Source organism: Notamacropus eugenii, chromosome 3 (assembly GCF_028372415.1).
Source record: "Notamacropus eugenii isolate mMacEug1 chromosome 3, mMacEug1.pri_v2, whole genome shotgun sequence".
NCBI classification, from domain to species: Eukaryota; Metazoa; Chordata; class Mammalia; order Diprotodontia; family Macropodidae; genus Notamacropus; species Notamacropus eugenii.
In genome coordinates, this window is record NC_092874.1 from 158,135,525 (window position 1) to 158,160,790 (window position 25,266).

At 35.8% G+C, this 25,266-nt stretch overlaps 1 long non-coding RNA gene across 1 annotated transcript in view; it reads right to left on the bottom strand.

The window, feature by feature from the left end:
- Nucleotides 1–13,128: 13,128 nt before the first annotated feature.
- Nucleotides 13,129–25,266, bottom strand: part of LOC140531289 (uncharacterized) — a 63,915-nt gene continuing 51,777 nt past the window's right edge. Inside the window, exons 2-3 of the long non-coding RNA XR_011976315.1 lie at nucleotides 17,461–17,515; nucleotides 13,129–13,195 (exon numbers count right to left, since the gene is read on the bottom strand). This is a non-coding gene — a long non-coding RNA (uncharacterized lncRNA). The remainder of the gene's footprint in view (nucleotides 13,196–17,460; nucleotides 17,516–25,266) is intronic.

Sequence of the window (25,266 nt, forward strand, 5' to 3'; positions counted from 1 at the left end):
GCCTAAATGTTTGCCCAAGGCACTGGAAAAATGGGCTTCTTACCATGTAAGAAGAGCTGACGGAAAGCAGCTTTCCAGAGTTCAATCTTTATCATTCTGTCCAATCATTCTCATCTGTGTCTGGATGTTCCTCACATATCTGTTTTGTGACAGCTGCAGTGGATGGTCTGATATATTGATGCAAAGTGTAACTAAAAAGTCATAATACATGTCCTTATATGTGTACAGAAATAGAGATGAATAGAGATAAAAGTATTTTGTTGTTGTTAGGTCGTTTCCATCATGTTCCACTAGATATGTATTTGTTTTGCTATTAAAACCTATTATTTCACAAACCACCCCAATTCAGGAAAGTTGTTTCCTTTAAACGGTTCTACCATTTAACAAACATAACTCTTGGTTCAGTCAGACATAAAGGCCTTTATTGATTATCCCTCTGGGGTGTCATTTGTTCTTTCAGTGTTTCAGCCCCACAACTTCAGTCGTTATTTCTAGTAAAAGGATTTCCTAGAATGTGACCACCCATTTTCAGCACTGTTCCTAGTAGCTTTCTATCTTTTGTTAAGAGAGGAAAAAAATCCACGTTGATCTGCTACATTTCAGTATAACAAAGACTAGACACAAAGGTAAGTAATTAAAAAAATCACTGAGTTGATTTGTTGGGGCTATTCTGACTGGAAGGATTAGCTAATGATTATATGAAAATTCTGAAAACTTAAATTTGTAAGTCTTTGGGTGGCTTTAGATTACTAATTTTTATCTCTTTTTGATTGATTTTCCTTCTGTAATTATGGGAAGGATAAAATTGACACCTATAGGTTTGAGGAGAGTTTCAATAAGCTTTGAGTGAATCAAGTCAGGCCTCATACTAGCTGTGTGACTTTGAGTAAATCACTTAAACTCTATTTGCCTCAGTTTCTCCATCTAGGAGATTAGAAAAGCACCTACCTTCCAGTGTGTTGTGAAGACCAAATGAGATATTTGAGAAACATTTAGAGTAGTGCCTGGCCCTTAGCATGCCCTATATAAATAGTAGCTCTTTCTTCTACTACTAGTACCGCTACTACTCCCACCATCACCACCATATAGATTAAAACCTATTTAATTGTAAACTTTTCTTAGAAGTCCTTTTTAAAAGAGCTGTATTGGAAGTCTTTCTCCCTATTCTCAACAGTGAGTCAGTCTAAGCAGAAAAAGGGATGTTACCATCAGAATACTAGATAGCTTATCTTATAATCTTTTTCTACTCTACTTTTGGTATGGTATTTAATTTCTAAAGTTAACTAGAATGCACCTCAGTTTCTAGAAGCTTCAGTCTCAAACTACAAAGGGCTTATAAAGAAATATCTTTTATGTACAGAGTTGCTTTGCATAAATAGACATATTTGTGTCAAATGATAGCCATCTCTGAGCATATCCTGGAAGAAGAAAAAAGGAAAAGGAAAAATTACATAATAATTTTATTATATTTTTAAATTTTATTATGTATTTAAAAGGAACAGTAAGTTGTACATGATAGATTTGTATCTATATATCTATATATATATGTATCTATATATGTATCTCTATATATCTATGTATATCTATCTCTCTATATGTATCTATATATAGATATACAATCATCTTTTTTTCTGTTCTGTGATGCTATAGAAATACTTGATTTATTCATAAGTTCAGAATAAAATAAACAAAATTAACAAAAAAAGAAATGTCCTTTTAATTCCTCTAGTTGTGCCACTAATTGGTGCTAAGTAGTGGAGTGTGTAGACTGCCAGGCCTGGAGTCAGGAAGACTCATCTTCCTGAGTTCACTCCTGGTCTCAGACACTCACTATATGTGTGACCCTGGGCAAGTCACTTAACCCTGTCTGCCTCAATTTCCTCACCTGTAAAATGAGCTGGAAAAAGAAATGGTAAACCACTCCAGCATTTTTGCCAAGAAAACCCCAAATGGAGTCATAAAGAGTTGGACAAGATGGAAAAAAAAGACTAAACTACCTCTAAGAGCCTCCTAGATGATGTTTGCACCACTAGGTGCAGCTTAAGTTATGTGGCAGAAATGAGGATAAGAGAAGAGTAAGCCTTATTCTGATTTGTTTTGTTTCTTTTCAAATCCAAACAGAACAATAAACAGTTATGTGATATAGCACTGATCTTGAAATGATCTTTCTTAGAATGAGTTCAGAAAACCATGACACGTGACATATCCAGAGCTGAAAAGGCCAAGAGAGAGCCCAGGCAAGGCTGGAAATTGGCAGTTTGTTGGTCTTTGTTAACTTGCCACCTCTCCAGTTAACTTATTTCATCCCTTCTTTTTTTTTCCTACTAGGATTCCCTTTATAATCTCTCTTCCATATTTTTTCTCATTCTTGCTCTTAGCTATTAGTCTCTGCTACTACTCTAGTACTAAAATTATTAATAATAATAGCATTTATATAGCACTTTAAAATCTGTAGAGCACTTAACAGGTTATCTTATTTGACCCTCATACAACCCCATGAGGTAGGTGCTATCATCACCCCCAAAGTGAGGAAACTAAGTCAGAGATCAATTAAGTGACTTTCTCAGGGTCACACAACTAGTCATTGTCTGCAGCAGGATTTGAATTCTGGACTTCCTGAGTCCATGGCTTTGTCTACTATACATATAGCGATGTGATATCTGTCTATCTGTCTATCTATCTATCTATCTATCTATCTATCTATCTATCTATCTATCTATCTGTCTATCTATCTATCTCTCTGTCTGTCTGTCATCTATTTATCTATCTACTGACAGACTACATAGATACGAATATAGATATAGATAGCATTACCCAGCTATCTCTAGAAACTTGAGGTATAAATTTCCAGGAGTAGTTGCCATTTCTGGCTCACTAATAGCCTGGATTATGATGCAAATTCCTTTGGAGCAGGGAATGTTTTTACTTTTAAAAAATTTTGTGGATAATTTTCTTTGTGTCACCAGCACTTCGCGCATTGTCTGGCACACAATAGATGTTAAATAAATGCCTCTTTATAATAACCCGCTATCATTCAGTGAACCTTCACTAATGCTCTACAGGATGTCTATCACTGGGATTTCTTAGGAACTTCTCTGTGGATCAGACCACCGCTCAGGACCTCCGATGAGCTGGTAACATCTTGGCTTATGGGAAGCTCACCCCTTCTTTCTGTGAGCGAGAATCTTACTGATATTAAGGGTATGGATTAATAAATACTTAGCACATTTCCTGTGAAATGTTGCCAGACCTTACCCGAGCCTATTCTAATTTGCAATACTGAATAACAAAAATGATTCTATTTTGGGAAAAATAAGCAATTGAATAAGGTAACCCATATTTATGGTCTTAGCAATGAAGCAGCAGTAGCTAATAATATTCTGTAGTCCAAGGAAATAAACATAAAGACATTAACATTTGAAAATATTATATCATGATTTATGAGTATTATATTTGATAATTCTATGCATATTTAAGTACATGCTGATAAATCTAGCAGGATGATAGAGGGAAAATCATATTACAGATGAAAGTGAACAACATGTCAGTTCCGTGCACATTCTGAGGATTTATTCACATAGATATGAGATTCATTCCATTCCTGGAATCCCATTCTAGACTCTGTAATAGCTACAGAGAGGTATCAGATGCGTTTCCTTTAATCACACCAAATGGCATTGCTGCATTTTTTATAGTTACTGTTATTAACTTTCCCCAATGTTCTCTCTTGCCTTTAGAGACTATAGCTATTATATTTAGGTCAGACAAGTGTGCTGTATCCATAGTGCTCTGAAAGCAAACACAGAGTGTGGATGGTAATAATGTTAAAAGAACACTTCTCCTAGACCACACATTTTCTGTCATATATAAGGTAAAACACACATCTGAGCCTGTATTTGGGTTTCTATATTCTCATTTTCTCTCTAGTAAATGAACTTAGAACAACATTCATTTGTGAATGTGATTATCCATCTAGTAACCATAATAACAACAGACAATTACACAGCACTTTAAAGTTTACAGAGCACTTCATACACTATCTTATTTGAGCCTCACAACAGACCTATGAGGGAGATAGTATGGTCATTATTGCCCTCATTTTATAGAAGAGAAAAGCCAAGTTAAGAAACCCAATGACATACCAACATTCACACAGCTAACAAACAATGCCTACTATGTGCAAAGTACTTTTAGAGTTACCAAGTTGCAGAAGATTCAACATCTGCCTTAAGCTTTAAGGAGAAAACAATCTAGTAGGAAAAATAGCACTCATAGCTACAATACAAAGTAGTAGTAGTAGTGGTGGTGGTGGCAGCGGTGATGGTAGTGGTGAAAGTAGTAGAAAGAGGAGGAGGAAGAAAAGGGAGAAGGAAGAGGAGGAGTACATGGGGCAGTAATCTGTAGTGAAATTGAGATACTTGTCCTCGATTGAAGCTAATAGCTTAGAACAGATGCACTTGGATGGTTTTAATAGTATCCCCTTGCCTATCATTTTTACTTCGTGTTTGTACAACTAAGTGAGATTTTCTTTCATTATTGGCAGTGACATGACATTTTAATTCATGCAGGAGCCCAGTTCCTTGCACACAGTAGGTACTCAATTTATGACTCCTAAGTGGAAATGGATCTGTACATTGCTAGTTTTTGGTTTTTGTTTTTACTATATTTTAAAAATTAGAACAGTGATTTCTTTAGTGAAGGGAACTCTTAGTAAGAAAGTTTCCTGCACTGAAGCGGGTCAGTACCATTTTCTGCAGCTTACAATGAGAGAAATTTGCCTTGGTCAATTGTCTAAAGTTAAGAGACTTGTCCAGAGTTACTCAATAAGTATATAGCCCATGTACTATTTGATTCACTCATTCATTTATTCATTCTACAAGTATTCAGTAAGCTTCTATATGTCAGGATCTGTATTAGCTTCTGGAGATAAAGATTTTTTTTAAGTCCTTGCCTTCAATAAGCTTGCATTGGTGCTCAAAATATACCAACAGAAATATAGGAACTTTACAAAAGCCAGAAATTAATTTCTGGATAGAGAATACTATCAGGTAGGGCAATCAGAGAAGGCTTCCTGTAGGAGGTACCATCTGAGTAGTTTTGAAGGAAGCCAGATATTCCATGAGACAAAAGTGGGGAAGTCTAGTATAGGCATTGAGGATGGCCTATGCAAAGGTACCAAGATAAAAGAAAGATCATATATGGCAAAACCCAAGTAGACCAATTTGACTAAATATAGAATGCTTAAAGGAGAGTAATATACAATAATCCTGAAAAGAAGAACTGGAGACAGATATGAATGACCTTTACAAATTTCTAATCTAGTCTGAGCTTCCTATAAAATAATACAGGAAATAATACAGGAAAAAAAACTAAATGGATTATGGGAGATCAGGTTATTTTTTGGGTTCTTTCCCCCTAGAAGCTCACTAAATGCTCAACAAAGCCTTATCTACCACAGACTGAAGAGGTACCCCCTAAAGGTCTGTCTGAATATAGCCTATCTGAAGACTGTAGCCAAAATGATATTTAAGTGAGACATAAAGTCAATCACAAGGATGATTGTATTCTAGGCCAAAATCTGATCTCATGTTGTCACAGTGGAGACTTAGAAAATCTGATATAAATCTCCCAGTCCCCTTGTATTGTGCTGTGTGGAAAGGGAAAGTCACTTCTGTAGAGTGAGCAGTTAGGGAAGTACCATCAACATAAATGGGAAGGGGACAAATTGTATAAGCATATCCAGCTCTGCTGATTCTGTAGATGATTGACAGCTCAGCCTGCCTTGCTCCCCAGTGCCACCTGCTGCATGCAAAAGCAATTCCCTGGCAACTGGTACCTTTGACCTAAGTATTTTCCCAGGCTTATTCATCCTACACACAGCTGCAAACCTAACATTTCTTAGGTGTGTGACTGCAGTATTTTCTTCAGGTCTCTCTGATTTCTCTATTTACCCAGTTTCACTTCATGTCACTCTGTCTTCTTTTAAGGAACAAGTCCAAGGCTTCAGACAACCTGTGGGGCTGTGGAAAGAGTGCTAGATTTGGAGCCATAAGACATGACTTGGAATCCCAATCCTGCCCTTACTTCTGGTGTGGTGCTAGGCAAGTCAACTTATTCTCTCTAGGACCCTATTTCTCATCCAAAAATGAGAGAGTTGAGCTAGTTGATATCTCTGGTATCTTCCAGCTTTAAATCATTGACAGGCTGGTCATGAATCAGTGCCAGAATGCTTTGTCATTCAGTTAACCAGAATTGATATTGAGAAGGATTCATACCTTGCCTGGGGAATTCACAACTTATCTGGGAGACAGAGGGTTGGATGGGAGTAATTATCCAGGCATTTAGATAATATTTTTGTGATACTACTCCCTTGATCAATCATGCTGTTATGCACATACATGATCAAAGATTTTCATCAGCTGCCAACATCTTATATATCTAGCATTTTATCTCTTCCCTACTATCACCTGTATGTTAATAAGTCTCCTTACCATACTAATTCATATCTTGCCCATTTCTAATTCTGCACCTTTCATTATGATCCTTTCCCCTAGGAAAGGGAAAATTTTTGATATGACAAGTGGACACTACCTTCAAGATCCAACTCAATAATATTTTATAGTAAAAATTTTTTTGTATCATCCAAGTTCAAGTTGAGAACACTAAAAGTTTCTTCCTTTCTTTGAGCCTCATCATCACTGCGTACACCTAACTTTATTTTTAGGTGACATCTTCAAAGTAGGGGGCAGACATATATTTTTGTGCATATGTGGGGGAAGGGGGAAAGAAGGATACAGTGACACATGATAGGTCAAGGCATGACCCTATGGTGACATGATCAACCAATCAGTGAGAGGAAAGACAGTTCACATTCTACTGTCACTGTGATAGCCAACTCTGGGGCTTGTCTACATTCCTTTACTCTGCTTATTTCGTCTGTTGTACAAGATCCCAAACTTTTCCTTTCTGTTCTGGTTATCAGATCTTTGGGGTAGTAATAACCTACCACACCTGTTTTGCATAGTAGATGTTCAGATGTTGCTGGGGAAATTTGACCCATTTCCTGCCTTCAAGGTCATCTTGTAATTATGGAAGGTACTCCTGTTTGATCATACTCTGCACTGGACTAGCACTACATCCTCCTTTTTTATTTTGAATGGGACAGACTGAAATCTGCAGCACAGGATTTGTTCTATCTTTCTCCCAAATCTTCCCAGCATTTTCCAAATTCCCTAATTATTGTTGTTTAGTAATAAAGAGAATCAGAACTTGTGTGGCATCTTCAGTCTTTCACTTTCCCTCACATTATGTTCTTGTGTCCAATGAGTTGGCATATCTTTTCAGTTCAGTCACCACCTTTTCCACATTTGTCCCCTCTATTCACATAGCTACCACCATAGCTGAGTCCCTAACCACTAACCAGCTCTATGTCAACAGTATCCTAATGAGCCTCCTTGACCCAAATCTGCTTCCATTCCAAAAGATACTCTATAATCCTGGTAATGTGATTTTCCTAAAGCACAGCTCTGAAGATATTACTTTCCTATTCAATATAGTCTAATAGCTTTCTGTTGCAGACATTGTTTCCCTATTGAATGCACCTGAATCTTTATCTCATCTTTTTTAAAATTTCTATTTTGTGCAAGTTTTAAAGTATACATGAATATTATGTACCACTAGTCACCCCTCTCTCTGTATCTGTCAGTCTATCTTGCTCACTCTTTGTATATCTCTCTCTGTCTCTCCTTCTTTAATTTATTTATTTTACAATATATTTACTACATTTACTTATTACAATATATTATTTTACAAATAGAATTAGAATCTCCCAAAATTAGTATCTCCTTGTGTGCAGGATTGATTTTGCTTCTTTTATCTCTCAAAGCACCTTCTATAAAATTGTGCTTAAATACATGCCTGAAAAATATTCATGAATAATAATCAAAATAAATGTTTTTATCCCTATATTTTGATCAACATTACCTATATTTAGAGAATCAGTTTATGAATTTTGTTACATGTGGACATTTTCAATTGATAACTCTAAACATATAATGGAAACTCATTTACTATAAATGAGTTTGAATTTTAAAGTGTTTTAAATTAAAAGTAAAATGTTATAACAAACTAGTAGACTGAGGTTTAATGTAAATGATGTTTTGGAAATTCATTTAACTGGAAAATTTGTGACAAGAAGAACTATTCATATAGAAGATATAGACCTCTTGTATGGCCTAATGCAAATTGCATAAATGGAGAAAGATGGAATGACAAAGTTAATACTGGAGAGACTTACACAAAGCCTGCCTTTTTTGTAAACAATTCTGAAATGACTTCGAGCAAGATTTGGTGGGTATCTGATCCAATCAAAATCCTAATTTTAAAGAAGATAATAGCAAAGGAATAAAAATAAAATGCTCACAAAGTTGCAGAATGTTAACATGCAAAGTACCTGAGAGACCAACTAGTCTAAACCCTTCTTCTTAAACATGAGGAAAATGAGGACTGGAGAAGGGGAAACAACTTACCGAAGGCCAAACAGTGTGGTAGAGGAAGGAAGGAAAGAAGGAAGGAGGGAGGAAAGAAAGGAGAAAAGGAAGAAAGGGAGGGAAGAAGAAGGGAAAAAGAAAGAAGAAGGAAGGAGGAAGGAAGGAGGAGGAGGGAAGGTAGGACTGGGGGAAGAAAGGAGAGGGAAAAGGGAAGGAGGGAGAAAAGAGAAAGGAGGGAGGAAAAGAAGGAAATAAGGCTAGAGGAAGGGAGAAAAGAAGGAAAGAGAGAGGAGGGGAAGAGGAAAAGAAAGAATGCCAATATTATCTCATTTTATCCTCTCACTAACCCGAGGAGGTAGCTGCTATTATTACACCCATTTTGCAAGTGAGAAAACTGAGGGAGACAGAGTTTAAGTGCCTTCCCCAAGATCACAAAGCGAGTCAGTGTCTGAGACTGGATTTGAACTCCAATCTTTTTGACTCTAGGTCCAGGTCCTCTATCCACAGCACCCTCTTATCTTCCAAAAATCTTCCAAATCCCTAAAAATTGTCGGACTGGATTGTTGTTCTCCTGATTCTTAGCACAGTATTCTATTTCTACATAGTTTAAACAGAAGTTTTCTGAAAAGCAAAGACGGGTAATTCAAGTACAAGAGAACAAGAAGGACCTTCTCCAGATTTCTCAAAATTAGTAGGTAGTGAACTTTAAAACAAATGCCCCACTGCTAATGGTTCTTGGAAAGCTACACAATAGTAATAGCTCTTATTTATGTAGACCTTTAGCATGCCATCTAAAGCACCAAGACCTTTCTAGTATAAGAAAATAAGAAGCCAAAACGTGTGTGTGTGTGTGTGTGTGTGTGTGGTCTGATTTTTTTGTTATCCTACTAAAGAAAAGTCATCTTTCTTTGGTTCTGGTATAGAAAGAGTGTAAGTAACCATTTATGATTCTTATCATCTTTCAAATATTGTGGTTGCCAGTAAAATAAAGAACAAAACCCTCATCTGAAATGTATATGGAAGTTCTAGGTAAAGGGAAAATTCAATAGCTTCTTTGCTCATGAAGACAAGTCTTTTGTATTCTCCCCCCAAGGCCTTTACTGGAACATATTTTATTGAGTATTCTTTGAATCCCTCTAACAATATTTACAATATTCATGTGTAAACCTGCTTTAGTCCTCTTAATCCTAGATGTCATGAGAATAAATTCACAAGACACATATACTTTCAGTTTCTGTGATCTATATTATTTCCTGATTTTTTTCTTTTTACTCAAGGATATTGCACAATCAGATCTCAGCAAACATGACTAAGGAACCATCCCAATTTTTTCTAAAGCTGCTCCTACGTGCTTGAGGCATCATTGACATAGGGAATTCCCAAATGAGTCTGCTACATCGTGGCTTGGCATATTCTCTACCACGCATAGACCTAAAGAATTGGATAGAGAGGGTAAGTTATTTGACCAGTCACGCAGCCAGTAGGTGTCAGAAGCAGGCATGGAACCCAGACTCCCTCATCCCAAGGCAAACATTGTTAACATTACGCCATATTACATCTAATATGTCTAGATAACAGATATAAAATATTTGGTATTTTGGGGTGTGGAGCAGTGGAGCTCTTATTAAGTATCCTGAATGTCTATCTTCATCTTTAATGCCACAATTTCCACAAGTTTAGTCATATTAAAAAAGACTTTTTTTCCTTCCTTCTCGCTAATTTGCCAGAACTCCCTAATTTTGCTATGCAATTTGCACATGATTGGCTCAGATGGACAGGTAAGACAATAGAATTGTTATACAATGGAACGGAGGTCAGGTCTATAAAAATATGGTATTTGACTCTGCTTCCTTCCTGCCCTATTCCCTTATTTTTAGTTTCAGTTTTAAATGCCATATTCACAAAATAATCTGCCACATTTAAACATTTCTCTTGGTTTAAAAGCTTAATACGTCAAAAGTGAAAAAAACAGAATAGATCATCCAATTTAACTCCCTTGTTTAATATATAAACATCTAGGAAAACGCACTAACAACAGGAATGCTCTTTCATTCATGAAAACTTATCCTGGGCACTGGGTGTTTTTTTAACTACAATTTTAGTCACTGCTTCTGTGTAGACAGAAACTAAAAGTGTGGAAATGAGCAGGCTTTCAAAGATAAGTAATATCTGCATTCTCTTGCTCAAAGTTTTCATGGGAAAGAAACTCTTACTTTCTAAAGAATATCCAGACCTTGGAATCTTCTGATTCTTCCCTTTCTTCAAATTGCATATTCAGTTACCAAGTCCTGCAATTGTTCCTTGAGAATAGTTTTCACGTCTGTCTGGTCCTTTCCATTCTCCCTGCCAACACCATAGTTCTGGCTCTCATCACTTCATGCCTAGACCCCTGCAGAAAACTCCTAAGCAATATTCCTGTTTTCAATCAATCTTACAAGTCCTTTCTAGGCAAATTTTCCTAAAGTACCAATTTTATCATTTTAATCCCTTGATCAACAGATTTCCATGTCCTTGCTCACAATACAAACACTAAAATCCTTTACATGTCATTTCAGCGTCTTCACAATGACCATATGCTTCCAGACTCATCTCCCACCATTCCCAAACAAAACATGTCCATTAAACTGGTTTTCTCATCATCTCTCCAAAGTAGCTAGCCCAGTGTAACCTACAAGGTTTTGATAGTCCCTCCCCCTCCAATCCCCCACACACTCGCAATGCCCTTTTCTTCACTGCTGCCAGTCTGGTTTCTACCCATCCTTCAAATGAGTGAAGAAATGTCTACCATCTGGCTGTGATAGCAATGTCATTTAATTTTATGTTCACTGACTTACTGTATTTTATTATCCATTTTTCCATGAAAATGAAAGACCTTTACTGGGGAAGTATCAATTTGAGGAATGAGATTTTTGAAGCTTCCTTTAATTGCATTTAAGCATGAAGTACAGGTGTAGATATCTTGTATTTTGTAAATTACATGAGCTTAGGAAGATTTTATAAAAGACAAGTCAGTTTCTCATTCCACTTAAAAACAAAATTTTAAATGTTAGGCTTTTCTAAAACTCTTATGGATTCAAAGATATAATCTTCATTTCAAATTATAGGTAAGAATATTGTCTTTATTTTCATGAAAAATATTTACTATTTTAAAGAGTGAAAACAGTACTACATTAAGACTGATTAATAAAAATGTATTTCTGTTTTACATTAGCATTCCAAAGTCAATTTTTTAGTAATCATTGTGTTCATGTAGCTCAAAGAATCAGAAAAAAAGGAAGACAACAAAGCTTAAAAATGCAAATAACTGAAAAAATTTATATAATTGGCATTCAATGTCTTCCAGACTTTCTAAAAAGACTGAGAACTTTTTTACCCTATGTCACTTGCTTGAATAACAGTCAGTTAGAAATAACTAAAAATTGTTACCATCTGACAGCTCTTCTTATTTGAAATTAATCAATTCTCAGCCTTGAATACAGGTGTCCACATTGATAGCAAAGCCACCATTCTAATTTCCACCAACTGACTCCCTTGTTAGAAATGGGAGTAAAAAAAACTCCAAAGACCAAATTGTATAATCATGTAAATGAGAAATGGAAAAGACCACTTAGGTCATTTTGCCTGATCCCCAGAGACTCAGGCATGGCTACTTCCTACACCAAATCCTTAAGTGCTTTGTCCAGTTCAATTTTCAATGATTTAAGTGATGTGACTTTACTCCTTCATCCCTCCAAACCTCTAAATAGTTGGGGTTTTGTTTTTCTAAATTTCTGTTTGCTGCTCTAACAAACACTAAGGAATTCTTGCCCTTTCTCTATATTCCCAGGCTTCTACTACAGAGTGCTAAACTGAGGCCATTCCTTTTGGAATCAAATAGGAATGAGGTAAAATACTGAATTACTTATCTGGATGGGTGGTCCTTTCAGATGAGATAAATTTTGGAAAATAATTATTGTGACCTATTACACACATTTTAAGAGAATGTTAACTGTCCTGAATTTAGTTGGCTAGGTGGTGCAGTGGATAGAGTACCATGCCTGTAGTCAGGAAAATCTTAGTTCAAATCCAGCCTCATATGCTTACTACCTATGTGACCCTGGGCAAGTCACTTAACCCTGTTTTTCCGTTTCCTCATCTGTAAAACGATTGGTGGAAGGAAATGGCAAATCACTCCAGGATCTTTGCCAAGAAAATCTCAAATAGGGTCTGGCACAAATAATTAACTAAATAACAAAAGAAATCAAAAAAAGAGATTATGATTTGGGGATATTCTCTTTCACTTTTAAATACAATAATGTACTTACATATGTTATAAATATTAAATTTACATTTTATAAAACTTGCAAGTGTTATAAATGTCAAATACTTTAAAACTTTAATGGCTCATACTCTACAGATTATTCATGTTCTCCTATAAATTCTCCACAGGATATATACCCCATGATAGGGATATCTTTTAGATTTCTAGACAATATGCAAATACCAGTGGACCAATTGTGCTGTCCATCAGTTATCCCTTACTCTTGCTACTATCCCCAGTGGAATATTTGATGCTTTCCAATACATCTTCTTTACTTAGCAACAACAGAAAACAAAGCATAGTAAAACAGCATACTTTAGTAAATACAAGCTCTACTCACTTTGTGATAATCCTTTTTGTAGAGTGATCATTCTCCAGTTTCTATTAGATTTCTCATTTTATAGCACTGGAAATATAGAAAACAGTAAAACATAGAAAATCAGAAGCAAATCTTGTATAAACATTCAATGATCCTGTTTCTCAAAGGGTACTACTTATGTCCCCATTACCATCTGTTAACTTTTTTTTTTTTTTTTTGTTATCCCTTTATAGTAGAGTTTTATAGTACATCTGGGGGGAAAAGAATGTTTTTGAACTTAATGACAAAGAAATCTTGTACAACTTTTTTTTTTTTTGGTCTGAAGTGAGAAATTATATTCCTTATGTTGACACACTAAACATTTTAACAGTTTAGAGTTTCACATGTGTGGAAATAATTTTGTGGTTAGCCACCACCTGCTTTTCCAGCTTCTGGTAAATCTAGTTTATGAATACTCCACTTAAAAAAAAATCATGCATATCAAATTGTACCTTTCCCTAAAGAAAGGCCAAAAGTATAAGTAAGAACAGCTACTTTGGTCAGAAAAGGGCCACACAACCTAAGAGTCATACAAAATGTCAGAATATCTCTCTGGGGTAAACCTTGGTGCTGCCAAGCACTACGCGTATAAATAATGCCACTATCTAACATTTTTTCTTACTTTTTTATTTTAGTAGTATTTTATTTTCCCCCAATTAAGAAATTCTTTTAGCATTTATTTTTACACAATTTACACAATTTTGAATTCCTAATTTTAGTCCCTCTCTTCCTCCTCTCCCATCTTCTGCAAATAGTAGTTTCATATGGTTTATATATGTACTATTATGTAAGACAAATAATTCCATATTTGTCACAGTTGTGAAAGAAATAGATCAAGAAGAAATAAAACCATGAAAAAAGAATAAAGTGATACAAAGTATATTTCTATTTGTATTCTGAGTCCATTAGTTCTTTATTTCGATGTGGATAGCATTTTCCTTCTTGAGTCCTTTGTACTTGTCTTGGAACATTGAGTTGCTGAGAAGACCTGAGTCATTACAGTTGATTGTCACAGGATGCTGCTGATACTGTGGACAATGTTTCCCTGGTTCTACGTACTTCATTTTACCACAGTGCACAATCTATCATTTTTTATATTGTTATTTGGACCTAGTGAACTGCAGACAAGGATGACTTTATAAATTGTCTTCTTAGTCACCATTTTTAGTGAAGTATTTGTATATGTGTATACGTATATGTATGTGTGTGTGTGTAAATATTTCCTGTTTGTTTTCAGAGAATTACAGAATTTCAGAGTTAAAAGAAGGCAGCTAGTCCCCACAAATCCTACACTGTAAGGGAAAATGAAAGAATCTTTTCTGGAATGTACTTATCAAGTGCTCATCAAGCTTTTTTGTTTTTTTTTTTTTATTGAAGACTTTCATTGAAGGAGAACCCACCACCTTGAAAGGCAGATTTTTAGCACCTCTAAATATAAGAAAAATGTTCATTCAATCAAGCCTAATTTTGCTTCTTTGTTACTTCCACCAATTGTGTTTGGTTTGCCTTCAGGAAGCAAAAGATTAATTTTTCTTTCACACAACAGCCTTTCAAATGCATAAAACTGTTTATGTATCTAATTTTAGTCTAGAAATAGGACTAACACCCACCACATAGGCTAACCATGCTCAATCAGACCTTTATCTCACATAATAGTTATATTTTGGAGGGCTCAATATTATTCATTCAACAAACATCTTAACCACTCATCTGTCAGCGTCTTCTATTATGTTATTAAATCTGGTTAGTCAAAATGTGAAACAAAAAAAAATTACAATAAAATTCAAAGTCTGTTTTCCGTAAACAACAAAAACGAGAATTAGAAATCATTGTCTACCCCCTAACTCCAATTAATCCCCCTTTAGATTTTCTCGCTATCAACTCGAGGTTCAAATACAAGAAACTCTGCCTGGAATTCATAAACCTACCCCCCCCTCTACCTTTCCATTTTTTTCACACTTCACTCAGATATGTATTCTTAGATTCAGTGACACTGACCTCCCTCTTGTTCCACACTCAAGATACTTCATCTCTTGGTTCCAGCCATTCCTGAAATGTTCCCCCTCCCTACTCTGCCTACTGACCACCTTGGCTTCCTTTAAGTCCCAGCTAAAATCTCATCTTTTTCTGGAAACCTTTCCCATTCTTTCTTAATGTTATTACTTTCCCTCTGTTATTTATCCTTTTTACCCTATTACACACACATATATACATGCACACACATACACAAACATACATATATGTATACGCACACACATACAATTTATTTGTGTATTACCTCCCCCATTAGGTTGTGAGCTCCTTGAAGGCAGAGACTGACTTTTGCTTCATTTTGTATCTTCAGGGCTTAACAATGTCTAGCACATAGCCTCTAAATACATGTTTACTAACTGAGAAAATGTAATTCCAGGTATGTGGGTTGGCCAATGGGAGATGGAATATAAGTGAGGATAATGTTAGTCCGGATAACAGAGTGCAGGATGGTAGAGAAAAATTCAGTGTGGTTGGAAAGCTAGGTTGAAGTTATATTTTGTAGGGCTTTAAAAATCTAAAAAAAGAAATTTATATTTTATCCTAGAGCCAATAAGAAGCCACTAATGTTCTTATTGCCATCGGGCAGCTAGGTGACACAGTAGGTAGAGGGAAGGGCCTGAAGCCTTGAGTCTTCCTTAGTTCACATCTGGCCTTAGACACTTACTAGCTGTGTCACTCTGAGCAAGTCATTTAACCCTCTTTGTCTCAGTTTTCTCATCTGCAAAATGAGCTGGGCTAAAGAAATGGCAAACTACTGCAGCATCTTTGCCAAGAAAACCCCAAATGGGGTCACAAAGAGTTGGACATGACTGAAAAACAACTCAATGGCCAACAGGAGTTGTTATAGTAGGGAAATCACATGTTTATGTCTGCGCTTAAATGACTTTGACAGGAGTGCATACATAGGATGGACAGGTGTGGTGAGATTTGAAACAGGCAGATTAATTAGGAGGCTGTTGCAATAATCTGGCAAGAGGTAACGAGGTGGTACTTGTGTGAGTAGAAATCATAGATACAAGAGATGATATGAAGGTAGAAACAGCAAAATCTGTCAACTTAATGGATATGTGGGATGAGGGAGGGAAAGGAGTCCAAAATAATGTTGAGCTTAAGCATCTAAAATCCTGCAAGGATGGTGGTGCTTTTATGGAAATAGGGAAGTCTGGAAGAGAGAAGGGTTTAGGAGGACCCCAATTTAGACTTGTTAAACTTAAGATGTCTTCAGGACATTAAGTTTGAAATGTCCAATAGAAATATAGGACTGAAGCTCAGAGAAGAAGCTGGGGAAGAATCTATAGATCTAGGAGTTGCAGAAAAAAGCAATAATTAAATCCTTGAGAGATGTTGTTTACTAAGAAAGAGAATATAGAAGGAAAGACAAAGAAGCTCTAGTCTAGGGCATAATCTTACCCACAGTAAGGGAGTGTGCTGTAGGTTACAGTTGTGGTTGGTGGTGGTGGTGGTGATGTTGGTCCTTCATTCTCAGAAAGGATCAAGAACATCATGACAGTTCTACAAATGAAAAACTTTCAAAGGAACTGATAGATTGGTAAAAGGCAAAAAGGAAAACTCCAATCAGCAGAGAGACTACACAAGATGTAGCTTTTAGTTACTGTGTCAAATGCAGCAGGTAGATTGAGAATCATTAGCATTGAAAAAAGATCATCACATTTTTAAACATTTTTTTCATATTCATTGTCATATTACTGTTCTTAAAAGTGCAGTCATATTTCATTTATTTAAATTCAACATCTATTTAGTCATTCCTCCATTGACAGGCATTTTTTTTCTCGTTCTTTATTACAAAAAGAAAGACATCTGAATAGATGTTCTCTCTCTCCCTCTCTCTGTCTCTCATCTTTCTACTCTTTACTACCTAGGAATATATGGCTAGCAGTGGGATATCTAGTTCTAGAGGACTGAAAATATTTGTCACTTTTTTTTAGCATAATTTCAAATTGTTTTCCATAATGGCTGGAACAATTCACAGTTCCAAAAGTGTAATAGTGTGCCACTCTGACTTTGACTATTTCCATCTGTTATCATCTTTGTCTATTTTCTAGGTGTGAAAGTTGTTTTGATTTCCATTTCTCTTATTATTAGTGATTTGGAGGACTTTCTATGGTTGGTAAAAGTTCTTTAGAAAATGTAACTTAAACACCTTTATGATGAATTTCAGATTGGTCAGACTATTGAGAGACAGCTAGGTAGTACATAAAACAGACAGACATAGGAGTTGGGGTTGGGAAGAGTTGTATTTAAATCTCCCTTCCACTTACTTGCAGTGTGACCTTTGGTAAGTCTCTTGGTATCCATATGTCTTAGTTTTCTCATCTGTAAAATAATGATAATAACAGCACCCAACTTAAACGGTCATTGTAAGAATAAGGTGAATTAATATAAATAATATATATTATGTATAAATAAAATTAAAATAAATAATAAAGTGATTTTCAAACTTTGAAGTACTATTATAAATGCCTGCTATTATTATTATTATTAACCTCAGGAGGAATCAATCATCCATTGTTTTTAAAATTAGCTTCTCATATTAACAAACATTGAAATTTTGTTCAAATTGTTTAATATTTTCTGAGAAAAGGAAGCCCACTTATTTCTTGTTACAAAAGAAAAAAAGATAGAATCACAAATATATAAATGGGCTAACAATAGCAAAGATGAGGAAGTAACTAATTCTTTTCTGTGGTTCTGTTTGTTAGAAGGACTGTATAATTTAATTTTAACTTTCAATGTTTGTACAAGCTGACATTTGATTTGAGAAATAAAGGAGCAGGACCCTTACTTGATTCTGATAGCTGCCTTTCATGAGAAAAATTTGTTGGAGTTTTCTTCAGTGAAAAGAGAGGAATTAGGGAGTAATTTTCAGTATTTTCAACGCCCTTCTGGCTGACATTGGGCTAAGCTCAGATATAGAGAGATGCTAATGAGCTCATGAGCGTGACTATTCACTTACTCATCTGTTCAAAATTAATAAGGTGCATTTAAAGGACAATCTTGCCATAAATATGGATAAAACCACAAAATATTTTTAGACCTCAGAGTTTTCATAAAGCATTAAATGAAATTGTTAGTAATTAATGCACTTTATAAATAGCATGAATGCGGAAGAAGATTTAAAATCCTTCACTAGGGGACAAAGTCAGGGTCAGAATTTAAGGATTTCATTTATCTATAGATAAATATTTATTCATTCATTCATTCATTTATTCCTTTATTTATTTATGCCATGCCCAGCAGAGTACATAGCTTTGCTGATATAGCCATTATCTGTTTAACAATGAGCTTTACAAGTGGATCCTACTTTATCTTTTAGTCAGTTCCAAGTGTTAACCTATCTTGTAGTAAGCTAGGAGTCTAGACCAAGTGGATTTGTTGATGGAAATGTTTGGGAGGGGAAAAAGAAGGGTGAGACTAAGGAGAGCCCATTGATTTTTCCTTATGGAGAAGAATTCTCCAGTGGAAATATTTGTTTATCACCATATATCTTCAGGTTTTTGTTTTCCCCACCTCTATAATATTTTGTGAGGTTTACAGTTATTTCTCAATCTATGCATTCCCAAAAAAGCACAGAGCATGCCAAGTCATGCAATAAAAATCAGTTTATGAGAAAAATGAGGTTGTGACATAATGATCACAAACTTGATCAGTAACTGACAAAAAAGGCAGAAACCTAATGAAAATGCTAGCACAATTTTATACATTTTAAATGATTAAGATCCATGCAAATACTACAGTTATTCCTCTCAAGCTCTCCACCTCAGGGCTGATATAAACGTGTGCCCCAAGCAGGTTCAAATTCTGCCCTGGATGCCTTTGTAGAAAGGAGAAGGGTAGGTTTGGACCAGCCCTTGTCCATTCATAGCTCTCACTATTTCAGAATTATATATAATAACTATGGTACTTTATACTGACAATGACCTGCAGTTTGCTTGTGAAAGTAGATTTTAGAAGGGTTGCAGTTTGTGAATTTCTCTGAGGTGGTACAATTTTTCCAAGTTCTCTTACTGTTTTTTGGGGAAGAAATCTCACAGAAGCAAACTTTACATTTCAAATCATGCTCAGTGTTCCCTAATATGTTAGTCATGTTAGAACAAATTGTCATTTTCCAAAGTATGTCATAGCAGAACTGATTGTAAATAGATATCTCCAGTAAGAAAGAAAAAAAGCAGTTCACACAATTTAGGTGAAGTTTTACTAAAACCAAAATAGGAGTCAATAATCTGAGCCTGAAATCTAATTAATAATAAAATGAATGAAAAAAGAAAGGAATAGGGAAAAGTGCTAGAAATTGGATTTATACATGAGTTTCCAAGAGACATCAGCTAAGAGTCAAGTAATGTTTATACTTCATGTGTTTGCAGCAATCTGCTAATTTCAGATTAAAGCAATGGGTAGATGGTCTCAAAGGAAAAAAAGGGGGAAACATTATAAATCAAAAATAAATAACTAAAAACCAAGCTTGTTTCAGAACCTTCAGTGACAGATAACTGTAAAAAAGGCAGTTTGCAATAATCATATCAAAGTCATCCACCTAAGTCTGGCAAGGACTTTATGAACCATCAGATGAACTGGAGTGACCTTACACACGAAGAAAATTCAGATAGGGTGAGGAAACTTGGGAACATTCTAAGCTTAATCTGTACAATATTGAGATAGTTAAGAACGAAAATTTTTACAAAGGAAAAGATCTCAGCAAGTGGACAAATAAGGGGAAAGCATTCCAGTTTCCCAACCCTTTTGCAAAAGAGTCCCTTGTGAGGAGGACAGAGAAAGGTATCACAAACACCAGAAGTTTGGAGGATATTTCATCTTTCCCTGGTGTTGCAGAAGTATCCTTGGAACAACTGACAACTGTCTACATTTTATGTGTGTGTATGTATGTATGTATGCATGTATGCATGGATACGTGTATGTTTGTATGTATGTAGATATGTATATGGTAACTTAGTAATTCAGTGGCTGGAGTGGCCCTGGAGTCAGGAGGACCTGTGTTCAAATCTGTCTTCAGATACTTATTAGCTAAGTGACTTTGGGCAAGTCACTTAAAAGTATTTGCCTCAGTTTTCTCATCTGTAAAATGAGTCAATAAAATTGCAAACAGGCTCATGGAGAACTTGACTCTACAGAAATAGCTCAACAACAGCATGTCTACTTGGTGAACCAAAGAGAGATTGGACATGGATTCCCAACTCCTGTTTCCCAATTTCCTCACATAAGCATGTCATTTTAAGAAGAGCACTCATCCAATAGAGTAAAATACCTTCTCTGTTCTTTCTGACTCATATTTTAGTAATGGTTTCCAAAGAATGCTAACATTAGAAACTCTAGTTCATCTTGATTTTGATCCAGTAGACATGTGAGGTCATGGACTTCATTGTTAAGCCCTTTCATGGTTTTGTCTTCTTTGAATTATTGAATGTATTTTTTGTCTACTTCTTCCTAATTTGCATTTATACAAACATTACATATATATTTATATATGCATACATATATATACATATAAACATTGTACACATTGTATATATCACCTAAGGATCCTGGGAAACAGAAGTAATGAGGGAATGTATTATTCTAGAAAAGGGGCACAACTGGTCCAAAGGAATGGAAGCACATGATGGAATGTCATACGTAGCAGAAAGCAAGGAGACTCTTTGATTAAACTCTAGGTTGTGTGAGGGAAATAATCCAGAGTAAATCTAGAAAGGTAGGGTGGAGCCATACGAAGGGCTTTACATTTCAAACAGAGAAATGTAGACTCGATTCTACACAAAAAGGAGTACTGGAACTTCTTAAGCAGAAGAGATGAGACCTATGGTTTGGGGAAGGCACTTTGTCTGTTGTGTGGATTGTGGATCAGATAGTCCAGAGACTTGAGGTAGAGAGATCAATTAGGAGGTTATTTCAATAGAGTAGGAAAGTGGTGATGAGTGCCTGAAATAGGATGGTGGCCATAATGGAATGAAGACCACACATTTGATGGATGAATTTTACAAGATTTAAAATTTATATGATTTAACAGTTGAATGGATGCGAGTTGTTTAGGATGATTCAGGGGTTATAAAGATGGGTGACAAAAAAGGTACTGGAGCTCTCAGCAAAACAAGGAAGAATAGAAGAGTTCTATTTTTTTAATTTTTTAAATTTTATTTTGAACATGTTGAATTTTAAATGCTTATGGTACATCTGGTGAGAAATACCTAATGGGCTATTAGTGATATGGAACTGAAATTTAGGAGAGAGAAAGTACCTGGATACTTAGATCTGGGAGCCATTTATATAGAGATGATCATTAAACCCATGAAGACTGATGATATTACCAGGAGAGAGTTTAAGCAGCTCTTTCTCTGGTCACAGTGTGTTAGAGGGCCTAAGAAAAAGAGAAGCAACCAGGATTGAAAAGAATAGCCAAGGAGGCATTATTTTCTCAATAAAGTCAGTTTGCTGTGAGTGCAAATTAGTGGGAAGAATGTGAAAACTCTGTAATTCTATAATGATTTTTTTTTTGAAATACTATAGATTTGGTAGATAGCTCTACTCTATTGCCTTGCTTTTATAAGTATATTCCCAACATTTAGCATAGCTCCTGGGACATAGTAGGTACCTAATAAATGTTGGATTGATCAATTGAGAGTATCACATTTATCTCTCTCTTTTCATGTTTAATATCTCTCAGCTGCGTACAGAAGCATACATTATGAGTTCATAGGATCCTAGAGTAGTTTTAATTTTTAAATACTTTATTGACATTTCATTTTCATATAATCTAGATTTCCCTTTGTGCTCATTGCTTGTTTCTCCCCAGAGAACATTCCCTCATAGCAAAGACTTTTTTCAAAAGAAAAAGAGGAAGAAAGGAGAGAAAAAATCCAGCAAAATCAATTCCAATATTGAAAAAAATCTGATGTTAGATGCAATCTGATGTTAGATCCTTATTTGTGAACCCTGACCTCTGCAAAGGTGTAGGGACAGTTTCTGCTCTTATGACCTCTTTGGGGCCTAGCTTCCTTATAATTTTGCAACATTCATATGTAGTTATTCTTTCTACTTAGATTCTTTCTACTTAGATTAGTAGAATCTACTTAGATTCTACTTACATTGTAGTCACATTATTTTCTTCACTCTGAATTCTTCATTTTGCATCATTTTACATATATCTTTCCATGCTTCTTCATTGCATCTCAGAATTTTATAGAAGAAAAGTTCTTTGGACAACATCTAGCTCTCTCATTGCACAGATGATGAAACTTGAACCTCCAACAAGTCAAATAACTCACTCCAGGTTATACAATAAATGAGCAGAACAAGGTCTAGAGCTCTTTAATCCAAAGCCATCATCCTTTCTACCATCCCATTCTGAATTTCACAAATGATGCATACAAAGTTAAGAAACAGCGTAGAAGCAGGAGAACTAGATGAAATTAAGCTTAAAGCAAACTATCCATTTCCTTGTAGGGTCAACTTCATTTCATTTATTTGCATTAACTTTTTTTTCATGGTTGGTTAGATGCATGCTGGGCATTAAGCAAGAAAGTCAAAAGAACCAAATTAAATTATCCTCTCTACCAGATTAAGCATTTTGCCTACAATTCCCAGTAGACTTGAATATGTGATTAATACAGTTTTTTGAAGCTTTTCAAACAATAGCTTGTGCATCAGAGACAAGGGATCAGTGGATGCCTCACTTCCTCCACTGACTACTTATCCAATTTTTGGTAAATCACTTAATCCCACTGTGCTTCTGCTCTTTCATTAATTATACATGCCATTAGCATAGATGTAGTTGCTAGAGCTCTCTTCTACTGTATCCTCCATTTTCTTCCCATTACCTGTCTCTGCTTGTTGGGGTTAACTAAATGTATGTTTATTTGAATTAAATAATACATAATTATAACCATACATTTTTCTGAGGAATCATAATCCTTCTTCAACCTTTGATTATCCATTTTTTGCCTGTATACTTTTTTCGTAACTATATGAGAAAGGAACATGGTGGGGTGGAAGGAGAGTTGCTTTTGGAGAAGGAAACCTGTATTCAAATCCTGACTTATGATACTTACTAGCTGTATGACCATGAGCAAGTCACTAACCTTTGAGCTGCAGAAAAATCTTTAATACTTTGAGATTAGTTATCACCTTTATATTGGTAGTTTGGCATCTTCCATGATAAAATAATATCTTCATCTTCAATGATAAAATAACATGTTCTTGATATACTTAATTGTATTTTTGGAATGGTGACTGGCAACCCATTTAGTTACTCTCTGCCAAAATGTTGGAGCATGAAATGTTACAAGCATTTTGATTGCTTATTGACAAAAAAGGTGAAATATTTGAAATTTAGACTTTCCTAGAAAATCTGAGATATATATATAGCCACTGTCACAATGGCAGAACAGTATCTGCTACCTAATTGGATAACTATGGGAGGACAGTCTCAAATATTTCCCCACAAGTTCAACTTCACATTGTAAATCAAGAAATAAAAGGATTTAGAAACTAGAATATAGTATATATATCATATAGAATTCTTTATACCTTTTCTACTATGCTGCAGTAGTTAGAAAACAATCTATTTGGCTTATTTTCTGATTTATATATATTATAAGTATGCAATATATATACATGCATACATACATATATGCTGTCAACCATCTGTATTCTTTAATAATACTGACTTTCTGGAAATTTCTTATCTATTTGCACTTTGACTGTGCAGTAAGATTTACATTGTTTTATTTCCCACTAGATTTGCCATTTTATTAAACATGAAAATAATCATTAAATAACTTTTCAGTTCCCTCATCATTTGATTCACAAATACAGTTATTAAAATTTGTGAACTTGAAAGGATTTTAAAAAAGTAGAAAGGTCACTTTGTACATTGCTTTTTTATCAGATAAGTTGATACTCAGATTTCTAGGAATCTCTATACAAGCCATTTTGATGGTAACAATTTACCTGGGCAGATGTTGACAGATTAGCAAATAGAGTTGTCATTGTTTTTCCTGCAGTCTTAATTCTTTCCATCTTTTTTCTCAGAATACATTGGTGCTTCCTTTAGAAACTTTTAAAGGGACTTTAAAATGATGGCATTTGTAATAGCAAAATCTCTTTCAATGTGGAAAGTCTGCAGAGTAGAAGATTATTAAGAATTTATTCTTGAAAATAAGGGTGTGCGGAATCACCTAGTATGGGCTCTTGAGAGATGATCATTAAAATTTCAGTGTGAACATTTGCATATTTTAATTTGGGAAATTCTACAAATTGTTTTTTACTCTCTAGACTTGAGAAAATAATGGGAAAATGTTAATGAAAATTAATCTAAAATGTTTGGGGTGTGTGTGTGTGTGTGTGTGTGTATGTATGTGTTTGTGCAGGCTGGGGTGGGGGGTAGGGATGTGCTAGTTGTTAAACATCTGCCAGAATATTCCTTCTTGAAAATAATGATGTGGGGGCGGAGCCAAGATGGCGTAGTAGAAAGACGCACATACACATAGCTCCGAACCCACAACCCATAGAACAACTACAAAGAAGTAACTCACGGCGAATTCTGCACCCAGAGGCCACAGAACATTGGAGCGAGGGAGATTTCTGTTCCGGAGAGACCTGCAAACCTCTCGTAAAAGGTCCTTCGTGCTGCGGACTGGGTGCCGGGACTGGGAGCTGAGTACAGCCCTGCCGTGGCCGCGGCACCGAGAGGAACAGATCCGAGCGGGCTTCAGGGACGGGATCTCCAGCGGCCGCACAAGTACCTCCACCCACAGGTGACAGGGGTCTGTGAGAGAGTCCCTTTGGTGGGTCGAGGGGGGAGTGGGGTGCCCCCATGGCTCGGGCCCCCTCGGGAGACAGAAGCTGAGGGGCAGCAGCAGACCAGGGCTCTCCTAGCAGGCAGGAGCCTGGATCCATTGTTGAAGGTCTGTGCATAAACTCCCTGAGGGAACTGAGCCTGAGAGGCAGCCCTGCCCTCACCTGAGCATCTGAATTTAATCTCACACTGAATAGCAGCCCTGCCCCCGCCCAAAGCCCTGAGGCTGGAAGCAGCATTTGAATCTCAGACCCCAAAC